This window comes from Bos javanicus, chromosome 5, assembly GCF_032452875.1.
Source record: "Bos javanicus breed banteng chromosome 5, ARS-OSU_banteng_1.0, whole genome shotgun sequence".
Lineage (NCBI taxonomy): Eukaryota > Metazoa > Chordata > Mammalia > Artiodactyla > Bovidae > Bos > Bos javanicus.
In genome coordinates, this window is record NC_083872.1 from 19,580,897 (window position 1) to 19,593,175 (window position 12,279).

Consider the following 12,279-nt stretch of genomic DNA (forward strand, 5'->3'; position numbering starts at 1 on the left):
TGTCTATTCTATGGCCTGACACTTTGCATTCAAGCCCAGGCAATGGATGAGGCTGGAGGGGAAAAGAAAATCATAGTTCAGGACACTTTGAGAACCCTGCTTATTGACCTGCACTGTGGGTCCCTGGGTGGAGATAAACAAACCCTCAGCTATCAAAAGTATTATCTCAGAGTCTGGTAAAAACACAAGAGGCAAGAGTCAGGAGATATGAAGAGACTGTTTCCAGCTCTTCTACATTTTATAATGCTTCAGACAGTGACAGTGGACTTGCGGTTATAAAAACCCCCTCGTTTCTTGAAAAGTTCATCTGTACCGTTCAGACACTACAATGCCAATGCCTGAATGCTTGAAAACAGGAAGAACGGGATCAGAGCATAATTAACAGGTAACATTTAACACAAAAACTTAGAACTATTGTCTCCATCTAAGCCACATAGGTGAATTTAGAAAAAGCAAGTCAACTATTCATTGCCTTAATCCCTACACATATGAGGTACAGGAATTAAACCATAAAATATATCTGTTTACATATAAGGATCTTTTTAAAAATCAACTGGGGGGGTGGGAGGGAGGCTCAAGAAGGATATATATATCCTTAATCTGATTCACGTTGTATAGCAAAAACTAACACAACATTGTAAAGCAATTGTACTACAATTAAAGACAAATTTTTTTAACATATAAAAAATATTTTTTTTTAAATTCAGATTTACACTTTCCCTATGTATTAGCATGAAACGTTTCAGGCATACTGAACTCAACTGAGTCCTCACTAGGAGTGGAAGGTACTAAAATAAAGAGCTGTGTACGGTAGATTCTCACATTATTACAACAGCGTCGTCTAACAACTCTTCCCTTAAAACTTCGTCCCGGGCTACTGCCTGAGTCATAAGTCAACATACAGTATGGTCTTCAGTCTGTTAGGCAACTTCTCCAGAACAGGATGTGGTTCTTCCTTGAGGTGACAGGTTACATACTGCAAGTTTTTTCATCTCTATTGAAAACATCTCATTTGCTGCCAAGCTATATGTAAGGGAAAGAAGCCCAGTCTGCCCTCGGAGGCTCCTTGGAGACTGAAACCAGAGAATGGCCGGACATACATGCACTATGAAAAGTCTAAATTAAACAATGGCTTTACAAGAGCACCTTCCCATGTGACTCTGAATCAGAGTAAAGGGAAGTTCACAAAATCAAAGCAGTAAAATGGATCTTTATTTGGAAAGTACTCATTAACTCAGCAAAGCCCAGCTGTAAGAATTAGATCTGTGAGGAAAATCCTCCTGGCAATGAAACCAGGGCTTTGATTGCTACTGGCTCATAAAATAAATAATAATGTCCACTTACAATTCTATATTACCTTTCAATTTACAAAGTGCTTTCTCATACATTATTTTATCTTCGCAACATTCTTGTGAGGTATTGAGACATGATTATTCTTTCACAGGTTAAGAAATTGAGGCTCAGTGAGCAGACAGGATTTCCTCAAGGCCACAGAGTTATTAAGAAGCAGAGTCCAAACTGAGATGTTGGTCTCCAGACACCCACTTCAGAGCTCTTGCTCTATTGCCTCTAAAGGTAGGAAGCCATAATTCCAAATTATCATAGCTACTTAAATATTAATTGGGTAAATTCTAAAATTGCACTGGTTACCCAATTGTTTTTTTAAAAAAGAAAATTGGCCAGATTTGGAAGAAAGCAGACTTACAAACTGCTTTATGTATGTTCCGTATGATAATGGCAAGAATCCAAATTACATTTCAAGGTCAAACAAAAGTAAAATAAAGTTTATTTCTGAATTTCATAATAATGATATCAAAAACTGAAACTACTGCATATATTAGAAACTCTGCCAGTTGAAAAAGAAAAAGAAAACTTTCCTGACTAATTTACAAACTTAAAAAAGTTTCTCTAAGGTTCTCTCTTAAATGAGTCATACTCTAATTTGATAGTGAAAATACTTGAAACTAATTTTTGGTACCTGGAGTTGGTTTTTTTCCTTCCTCTCTTTCTTCCCTTCTTTCTTTCTTTAAATTTTATTCGTTTATTTCTTATTTTTGGCTGCACGTGGGCTATTCTATAGCTGCAGTGCTCGGGCTTCTCATTATGTGGCTACACTCTTGCTGCGGAGCATGAAGTCTAGAGCGTGGGCTCTGTAGTTGTGATCCCGAGGTTTGTTGCCCCACAGCATGTGGGATCTTCCTGGACCAGCGATCGAACCCATGTCCCCTGCACTGGCAGGCAGATTCTCAAACAGTGGACCACCAAGCTAGTCTCTTTCTTTCTTTCTACAAATATACGACAGCATAAAGCAGAGAACTATGGTGAAAGGGCAATGTTTTGGTGACCAGGGAAGCTGGGCTTTGAAACCTGGCTCCAGCTGAGTGGCCTGACAAGTCTATTTAACTAATGAGGATTTTATCTATAAAGCGGAACCAAAATTATTATTATTTGTTGGCTTAGTCAACTAGGGCTATGCTAGGACAGAATAGCACAGAGTGAGTGGCCTAAACAGCAGACATTTGTGTTCTTCCTGTTCTGGAAGCTGGGAAGTCTAAGATGAAGGTGCCAGCAGGGCTGGTTCCTGGTGAGGACCCTCCTCCTAGCTTGTAGATGGTCACCTTCCAGCTGTGTGCTCACAGGGCCTTTCCTTGGCACATCTGCACAGAGAGAGGGAGGAAGTAAACTTTCTGGTGTCCCTTTGTATAAAGGTGCTAATCTTACCAAGCAACCCCACCCTCATGACCCCATCTAACCCTGTTTATCTTCCAAACTCCTCACTTTCTAATACCATCACTTTGAGGATTAAGGATTCAACATATTAATTTGGGGGAAAGCAACCATTCAGTCTATAGCACTTGATTCCCACCCTAATATCAAAGCAAACTGGGGTAAAAAGGCATTTAGGAAGAAAGAGGATGAGATGGTTGGATGGCATCACCGACTTGATGGACATGAGTTTGAGCAAGCTCCAGGAGTTGGTGATGGACAGGGAAGCCTGGCGTGCTGCAATCCGTGGGGTCACAAAGAGTCGGAAACTACTGAGCAACTGAACTGAACTGAACTGAACTGAACTGACTAGGAAGAAAGAAGTAGCATTTTTAATTAAGGAAGGGCACAAAATAATGAAAACCACTGAAGTCCAAAACTCCTGGTTCACTACCTTTGATCACAATCTGTCAGGTACCCTTCCTGAAACAATCAAGAACATGGATGAGGATGCTAAGAGAGAATGCTGTACTTGAGATCCCAGTCATGGCTGGCTACCCACAGAACCTATTTTCAGAGAATCTGTCCTGTTCGTACCAAAGGATGTTCACCACCTTACCTGATGTGTGAACTGTGGCCCTAAGGAAAAATCACCCTAGACAGATTCTCTGTTCAGGGAATGAAGCATTAGCTTAACAATTGAGATAGTGAGATAACAGTTGCATGGGGAGTGGGTGGAGAGACGCATGAACGGGTATAGAACCAAAGCCAGATCTGGATCCATTTAAGCAAAAGCTGTGTCCAAACAGAAGTGAATGGGGAAGGTTCCCTTATGGCCTAGTGGTTAAGATTCTGCCCTGCAATGCAGGGGACGTGGGTTCTATCCCTAGTTAGGGAAGTAAGACTGCACATGCCAAGGAGAAACAAAGCCTGCACATCACAACGACTGAGCCCCAGTGCAGCCAGGAGGATCCCACACACAGCAACTAAGCCCCAGTGCAGCCAGGAGGATCCCACATGCAGCAACTAAGCCCCAGTGCAGCCAGGAGGATCCCACATGCAGCAACTAAGCCCCAATGCAGCCAAAGACATGAGAGAAAGAAGTAAGGGGGTAGCAGAGCAACCATGATGGAGGCGGCAAATCTGGAGAGTAGGTTTGAGCAGGAAGCAAAAGAAAAGTACAATAAGCAGGTCAGTTATTCAGTCAGAGAAGGTAAAGGACTCGGGTACCAATGTCACAATCCCAGGGCCTCCTGTGACCTGATAACTTTTTCCCTGCCTCCAAATATTTCTGAGATTCTCCAGTATCCTTTCAATAAACTCTCTTTTTACTCTAGAAATAGCCTGAACGGCTTTGCATCTCTTGCAACCAAAAAGCCTTGAACATCATAAATACAATCAATCATCTATCTGTCAGGTAGGAGATTAATTCAATACAAGTTAATACAAATCCACGTGAAAGTGCCAAAGAGCAATAAAAGAGCACCACAGGTGGGGACTGGGAAAAAGCAGAGTGAATGTGAAATCAGAGTTGGGTGAGGTTAACAAGAGCCCTCTCCCGAAAGACATGAACAGAATCAAGTTTGCAAAGTAGGGAGATACTGTGTTTGCAGTGAGAAAGGCATTTATCTAAGAAAAGACTTGCAAGGAAACATAAACAGCAAGCCACTGATGGTGAGTTCAAAAGCAAGCTAATACAATAGTTGGCTTTTTCAAAGAAATAATGCTTTAAAAATTAATTTCACTTTGAATATGTGTGTGTTAGTAACTGAGTCATGTCCAACTCTGCGATCCCATGGACCGAAGCCCACCAGGCTCCTCTGTCTGACTGGAATTCTCCAGTCCAGAATACTGGAGTGGGTTACCATTTCCTTCTCCAGGGGATCTTCTCAACCCAGGGATCGAATCCAGATGTTCTGCATTGCAGGGAGATTCTTCACCGTCTGAGCCACCAGGGTAGTATCTTTTAATCTAATGAACATTTTCAAATTATTCGGTTGTTTTGAAACTCACTTACATCAATTCAGTAAAAATGATGTTTTATCAGTTTTACTATTTTAAGGTCCAAAATCAAGTGTGTCATTTAGTTTATGGTTAGCTGATAACTTATCAATTTTCAGTGAATCTTTACAAGTTTAAGTTCTGTTCATGAGACTTACACAGATCTCCTAGTTCTTGGCTTAATTATGAAACAGAGGAACTTCCCTTAGGTTAAATATTCAACGGGTTTTAGTGCTATGACTTAACAATTTAACTTGATATTGATCATCAGTTTTAACATTTGTAAGTGTTAAAACCCTTTGACATAAAAAGATATCTATATTATTTGCTTTAAATTCTAGTGTTTGCTTTGTCTCAAAAAATTTTCAGCACCTCTAATTAGGAGACTGTCACAATGGATTATGTGAAAAAGCACATGAGAGTTGTAAAGCCCTGACCGTGTTTGACACAAATGTTATGCGTCACCAGCATGACCAGAGAGTCATCAAATCAATCAATAATTGCTGGCAAGGTAAGGACAAGTGACTCTAAAGGGAATGACAGAAAATGGATGGGAACCGCTGTTCAATGGCAGAGTCTTTCCCTCTAGGGACAGCATACCAAAAAATCATAAAAGTGTTAAGAAAGGTACAACTGTAGATATAAGCTACAACTGCTTATCTTATATCTTGCTGTCATATTTTGAGAAGAAAAGTTCAAACTTTTTAACTTAATCCTTGAGGCTATTCATCTGTTGCACAAATATTTATTGAGCTCCTATTATGTGCCACATTCTGGCCTAATAAAACAGTTCCTCTGTGTGGCCTTAACAGTCTAAGGAGGACCCATTACACACGATTGCTTCAGTGTGTGGTCCTTACTCACGTCCCCTACCTTCTGCTGTGTGGTCACTTCTCCAGGAGAATGTTCCCAATATACAAACCACATACACACACATGTGAGAGCCCCCATACAAGTACACATCTTGGTATAGCTATTTCATACTCCCCAAACTTCAAATATCACCTACACTGGAAAGTGTGTTCCTAATTTCCCTTTCTTTCTTGATGGAAATGTCCTACTCACTGTGCTCCCATATATCCTGTTCATGGGCTTATCAAAGCATTCACTATAACACGTAATCTGCTATCTTTGCTGATTTATTGTGGGTCTCCCCTATAAAGATGAGGGCCTAGATCTAGCATGATACTTAATACACAATGAAAGTAAAAGTGAAAGTCGCTCAGTCGTGTCCAAATCTTTGTGACCCCATGGGCTACACAGACCATGGAATTCTCCAGACCAGAATACTGGAGTGGGTAGCCTTTCCCTTTTCCAGGGGATCTTCCTAACCCAGGGATCGAATCCAGGTCTCCCGCATTGCAGGCTGATTCTTTACCAGCTGAGCCACCAGGGAAGCCCAAGAATACTGGAGTGGGTAGCCTATCCTTTTTCCAGCTGATCTTCCCAACCCAGGGGTCGAACCAGGGTCTCCTCCATTGCAGGCGGATTCTTTACCAACTGAGCTATCAGGGAAGCCCCCATACACAATGGGTGTCCTGTAAATGTTTCTTTTTTATAATTAAAAAAATACTTTTTTATTTATGGGTCATAGTTGTGGCACATGAATCTTTGTCCCGGCACATAGACCTCACTCTAATTGTGGAGCATGGGCTCTTGTGCGCCTGGGCTTTCTTAGTGGTAGTGCAATGGGCTTAGTCGTCCTGAATCATGTGAGATCTTAGTTCCCTGACCAAGGACTGAACCCACGTCTCCTGGATTGGAAGGCAGATTCTTAACCACTGGACCACCATGTAAGTCCCTAAATGTTTCTTAAATGAATAAATAAATGAACCAGTGGTCTCAGATAGGCTAAGAAAGGAATCAATCTTGGACATTGAAAACAATAGTTTTAGTCAAAATTAAAAGGATTTCCATATGTGAACAGGAAGAAAAGACTGTTCATCTTACATTATCTTAAAAGATTGGGAACAGAATTCTATTTAATACCAGAATCTCTTAAGAATATTACAGCCTTCCTCTGCCAATTCAGCACTTCAATTTAACCAAAGTCTGTGACTGTAGTCAGTATTCTTTGATACTGATTAGTCTAACACACATGGCGAGTACACACACACACACACACACACGCACACGCACACACACACACGCAATACAAATCTTCTCCTTAAGTTGAATTCATCAGCTTACTGGTTGAGGCACAGCACAGACAGGATATCACATAACAGATGTTCTACTGGGGAATCAAAAAATAGATAATTAATTTCAGGGGGAAAAAAATCCATTTTTATAGTTCCAAAAGTGTGAAATTTTAGCAGATGGTGCTAAATAACTTATCACATCTCTGGAACCTGGCTTATGCCACATCAAGTTGGGCCACAGCTAGACAGCCTGGCCTCCTGATTGAAACGCAACCCAGGGATATATGTGGCATTTCTGTGACATTGAGTGAAAAGCTTTAATTCATGCTCAAGTCACCGTTATACAACCTGAACCAGAAGTGAGCTAGAGAAGACATGTAACATTCTGCCATTTTCAGTGGAGCAACTGGGTGAAGAAAACTCTGCTTCACCCTCTTAATGGGTCCTTTCCAGACTCTCAGCTTTTTGGATTTGGATCTTGGGCCATTATCACGGAAGGGGCAAAGGAGACTGAGAACGTGTCTCTGTACAATTGAAAGTGAGCACAGAAGAGTCCACAGATTACAAAGCCTCCAGCAGAGGTTAGCAGGTAGAGAAAGAAACCCGGGCTTCTTAACCAAAACCTAGTCAAAAGATTAGGACATGACTAGCGCACACAGGTCAGGCATCTCTGGTGGCACAGACAGTAAAGAATTTGCCTGCAATGTGGGAGACCTGGGTTCGAGCCTTGGGTCAGGAAGATACCATGGAGAAGGAAATGGCAACCCACTCCAGTATTCTTGCCTGGAAATTCCATGCATAGAGGAGCCTGGCAGGCTCCAGTCCATAGGGTCACAAAGAGTAGGACACGACTAAGGGATGAACACACACACACACAGGGCACAGGTCATGGAACATGCCACTCACCCCAGAAGCCAACAATATCCAACCAGACCATCTATGTTCAATGCCCACTGACCACACAGTTGGAATCAGAACAATGTCAAATGACTTTTCTGAATGCTTGCTCTCAGTTTCCATACTCACTTTATTGCAGACAAATAATGAATAGTCCAATGCTAGTCTAATGTCAGTACAAAGGCCACACTTCTGGCAGCATTGGTCTGAAACTCTTGGAGGTTTTCTTTGTTTTTTAGGTTCACTGCAAGGACCAAGGAAGGTGGTTGAAGATGAATGGTGGTGAGTTGCTGGTCATTTGCTGGCAAAAGTCAGCTTACAGAATTTAGTCTAATAGATGCTGAAAGCAAAAGGTAATTCAACAGGAGATTGACTTTTAAGATGAACTGCTTAGAACCCCCAAATAAGCAGGGAAGCAGACCTGCCTGTTTGAATCCCTTTTAAAGGATGTTATCTAGATAGAAATGTATTAAAGTGGACAAAAAAAAAGAAAAAGATATACAAGTCCAGTTGAGAATGCGTCTTTACCAGGATGTGAAAACTTCAGAGATAATGTCAGAGAGAACAGGAAGTTTGCCTCTTTCTCTGTTGTTTACCCTCCTCCTGCTCTGAGCCTTCAGGCTCCTGAATTCAAATGCTAAACATAATATTAATAATTACTGATTCCCAAGATTTGAAGGAACACTATGGAGGAAACAGACTTAACATGGCTTTTTCAGCCTATCCTAACTCCCTGCTAAAATACCTAAGATGATACAGAAAATGACCAAAGACAGAAGTTACTGTATTTCCAAAAACTAAGGCTGGAAGCCTATCATAAGAATCTACTGGGGATTTCTATCAGGCCTAACTATGGAGCTGAATTCTAAGAAATTAAAAAACCTACTCATATTTCATCTGTTGCAAGAGAACATCTCAGCCACCTAAAAATATAAAGAAGATATAATAGGAGTCCTTAGAAGTCCTCTTTGTTCCTTTTCCAATCTCTTCACTCTGACTTAGAGATACAGAGGCTATAATCCTGCTACTGTATGGCATTTAGAGGCAGCCAGAATCCATCAGCTGTTCCCTCAGCATCATCTGAAACCCATTTGGAGACTAATTCCAAGAGAAAAATAGGTGAGGACCCTAAAAGTTAACAGGTACAGAAAATATTCTAGCCATTGTTCTTGGCATTGTAGATTTCCAAGTACTCTATCACAAAAAGTTCTCATAAAAGGTTCACAGAAGAGTAGCTCCATGAAATGGTTTTCCTTGAAGGAGCTTTTGTGAATAAAGAATTTGAGGCAAGAATGCATAGCTCCTCCCTGAATATTCACAGTACATCTAACAGTTTCGAGATACCCTGCAGGAAATAATCATGTTTAAATTTGTATCCATCGTTGGCTAAATTATTTTGCCTGAATAAAAATTTACCAACATTACTCTTGATATTCTAACGAGTATTTTGCAGAAACCACCGAGAAAGCTTGTTCAAATAGGAAGGGCAGAAAGTAGAAATTAAAACCAGATCCCTTTTCTGTACACAGAGATGCCTTGGATGAATGTCTGGCTGATCCAAAAAAGTGGACAAGAAGACTTGCCCATCAATACCCAGTATAATCAAATTTTCTCTGATTTTGATCCTAGGAGAAAATTCATCCAGCCCCAGAAGTGTCAGTGAGGAAAGACAATCTACAAACCCTGAATGATCACAAACACTGAGTTGAAAAAGAGATTTCTCTTTATTTCAGGATGAATAAAGAAAAAAACTAAGGCTACAAATTAGTGCAGAAATAGGAAAAAGGAACATCACCTGGAAGACTTCAAAAGAGATCATTCTCTAGAAATAATTCTATGTTTCACTCAATGTTTAACTTTTAAAATATCAATGAAATCACGATTTCAATCAAATGGCGGTGTGAAACTTACAAACAAGCCTAAATAGACTTAAAAGACCAGAAATAAAAAGAAAATTTTATTTTAAAAACTAGTCATTAAAAATAATTCTCCAGAGTTAACGTATTGTATGGTGCATTCTTTTAAGAAATAGATATTTGCCACACTATATAAACAATTCCAGGATGCATAAAAGACACAAATCCTCTTCATTTATTGATCTTTTACAAAGCTGATGTAATCTGACACTAAACCACACAAACCACACACACACACAACCACTGATACTGATACACTTACTGACAATTATCAGAATAAGCTTGAATGGAAAACTCCTAAAGGAAATTAACAGACATATATATTAAAACAATAATCCAGCATGAAAAAGTGGGGTTTACTCCAGGCACACAAGAACTGTTGTAATACTAATATCCGGCGATTGGCAAAGAGCAGTAAAATTAGAACTCTAGTGCCGTGTGTGAAGACTGAGATCAAAAGTTCCCTTCCTGCCCTGTTTCAAAGAAGTACTTAGGGCCTTGTGACTCATTTCCAAAGTTTTCTTCAAAGAAGACAGAAGCTCCTTGAAGACAAAGCTGTTTCTTGGTGTAGGGGAAAGCCCACATTCACTCAAGTAAATACTTCTGAGAGAGAGAAGTACCCTTAAAGACAGAGCTAGTAGAAACTTGATTGCTTTACAATGGAAAGAGGCAAGTGTCAATAAGTCAGAGGCAGTAGGGACTAGTAGACCCCTCAATGTGGTTTCCTGGTAAGACAGCAGATTGGGGTTGTAGGCAACATGAAGGGAGCTGGGCCACCAGCAAGGGGCTCTAACCACATCCGGGACTCCTGCACATGAAAACTGAGAGTGTAGCACTGATATATATATATATGTATATATCACATCAGACCAGATCAGTCGCTCAGTCATGTCCAACTCCTTGCGACCTCATGAATCGCAGCACGCCAGGCCTCCCTGTCCGTCACCAACTCCCGGAGTTCACTCAGACTCACATCCATCAAGTCAGTGATGCCATCCAGCCATCTCATCCTCTGTCATCCCCGTCTCCTCCTGCCCCCATCCCTCCCAGCATCAGAGTCTTTTCCAATGAGTCAACTCTTCGCATGAGGTGGCCAAAGTACTGGAGTTTCAGCTTTAGCAGCATTCCTTCCAAAGAAATCCCAGGGCTGATCTCCTTCAGAATGGACTGGTTGGATCTCCTTGCAGTCCAAGGGACTCTCAGAGTCTTCTCCAACACCACAGTTGAAAAGCATCAATTCTTCGGCGCTCAGCCTTCTTCACAGTCCAATTCTCACATCCATACATGACCACAGGAAAAACCATAGCCTTGACTAGACGAACCTTTGTTGGCAAAGTAATGTCTCTGCTTTTCAATATGCTATCTAGGTTGGTCATAACTTTCCTTCCAATGAGTAAGCGTCTTTTAATTTCATGGCTGCAGTCACCATCTGTAGTGATTTTGGAGCCCAGAAAAATAAAGTCGGACACTGTTTCCACTGTTTCCCCAACTATTTCCCTTGAAGTGGTGGGACCAGATGCCATGATCTTCGTTTTCTGAATGTTGAGCTTTAAGCCAACTTTTTCACTCTCCACTTTCACTTTCATCAAGAGGCTTTTGAGTTCCTCTTCCCTTTCTGCCATAAGGGTGGTGTCATCTGCATAGATATTTCTCCTGGCAATCTTGATTCCAGCTTGTGCTTCTTTCAGTCCAGCATTTCTCATGAGGTACTCTGCATATAAGTTAAATAAACAGGGTGACAATATACAGCCTTGACGAACTCCTTTTCCTATTTGGAACCAGTCTGTTGTTCCATGTCCAGTTCTAACTGTTGCTTCCTGACCTGCATACACATTTCTTAAGAGGCAGATCAGGTGGTTTGGTATTCCCATCTCTTTCAGAATTTTCCACACTTTATTGTGATCCACACAGTCAAAGGCTTTGGCATAGTCAATAAAGCAGAAATAGATGTTTTTCTGGAACTCTCTTGCTTTTTCCATGATCCAGCGGATGTTGGCAATTTGATATCTGGTTCCTCTGCCTTTTCTAAAACCAGCTTGAACATCAGGAAGTTCACGGTTCACATATTGCTGAAGTCTGGCTTGGAGAATTTTGAGCATTACTTTACTAGCATGTGAGATGAGTGCAATTGTGTGGTAGTTTGAGCATTCTTTGGCATTACCTTTCTTTGGGATTGGAATGAAAATTGACCTTTTCCAGTCCCATGGCCACTGCTGAGTTTTCCAAATTTGCTGGCATATTGAGTGCAGCACTTTCACAGCATCATCTTTCAGGATTTGGAATAGCTCAACTGGAATTCCATCACCTCCACTAGCTTTGTTCGTAGTGATGCTTTCTAAGGCCCACTTGACTTCACATTCCAGGATGTCTGGCTCTAGGTCAATGATCACACCATCATGATTATCTGAGTCGTGAAGATCTTTTTTGTACAGTAGTTCTTCTGTGTATTCTTGCCATCTCTTCTTAATATCTTCTGCTTCTGTTAGGTCCATACCATTTCTGTCCTTTATCGAGCTCATCTTTGCATGAAATGTTCCTTCGGTATCTCTGATTTTCTTGAAGAGATCCCTAGTCTTTCCCATTCTGTTGTTTTCCTCTATTTCTTTGCATTGATCGCT

General features: G+C 40.9%; 1 long non-coding RNA gene across 2 annotated transcripts; it reads left to right on the forward strand.

Moving 5' to 3' along the window:
- The first annotated feature begins 565 nt into the window (after positions 1-565).
- On the forward strand, positions 566-11,369 carry LOC133247196 (uncharacterized). 2 transcript variants are annotated; one of them, XR_009736307.1, is made up of 4 exons: positions 566-1,575; positions 4,472-5,218; positions 7,985-8,864; positions 9,375-11,369. It is a non-coding gene; the product is annotated as an uncharacterized LOC133247196 (long non-coding RNA). The 2 variants fall into 2 exon arrangements; XR_009736308.1 differs by having other exon boundaries at positions 7,985-8,027.
- The last annotated feature ends 910 nt before the right edge of the window (positions 11,370-12,279 follow it).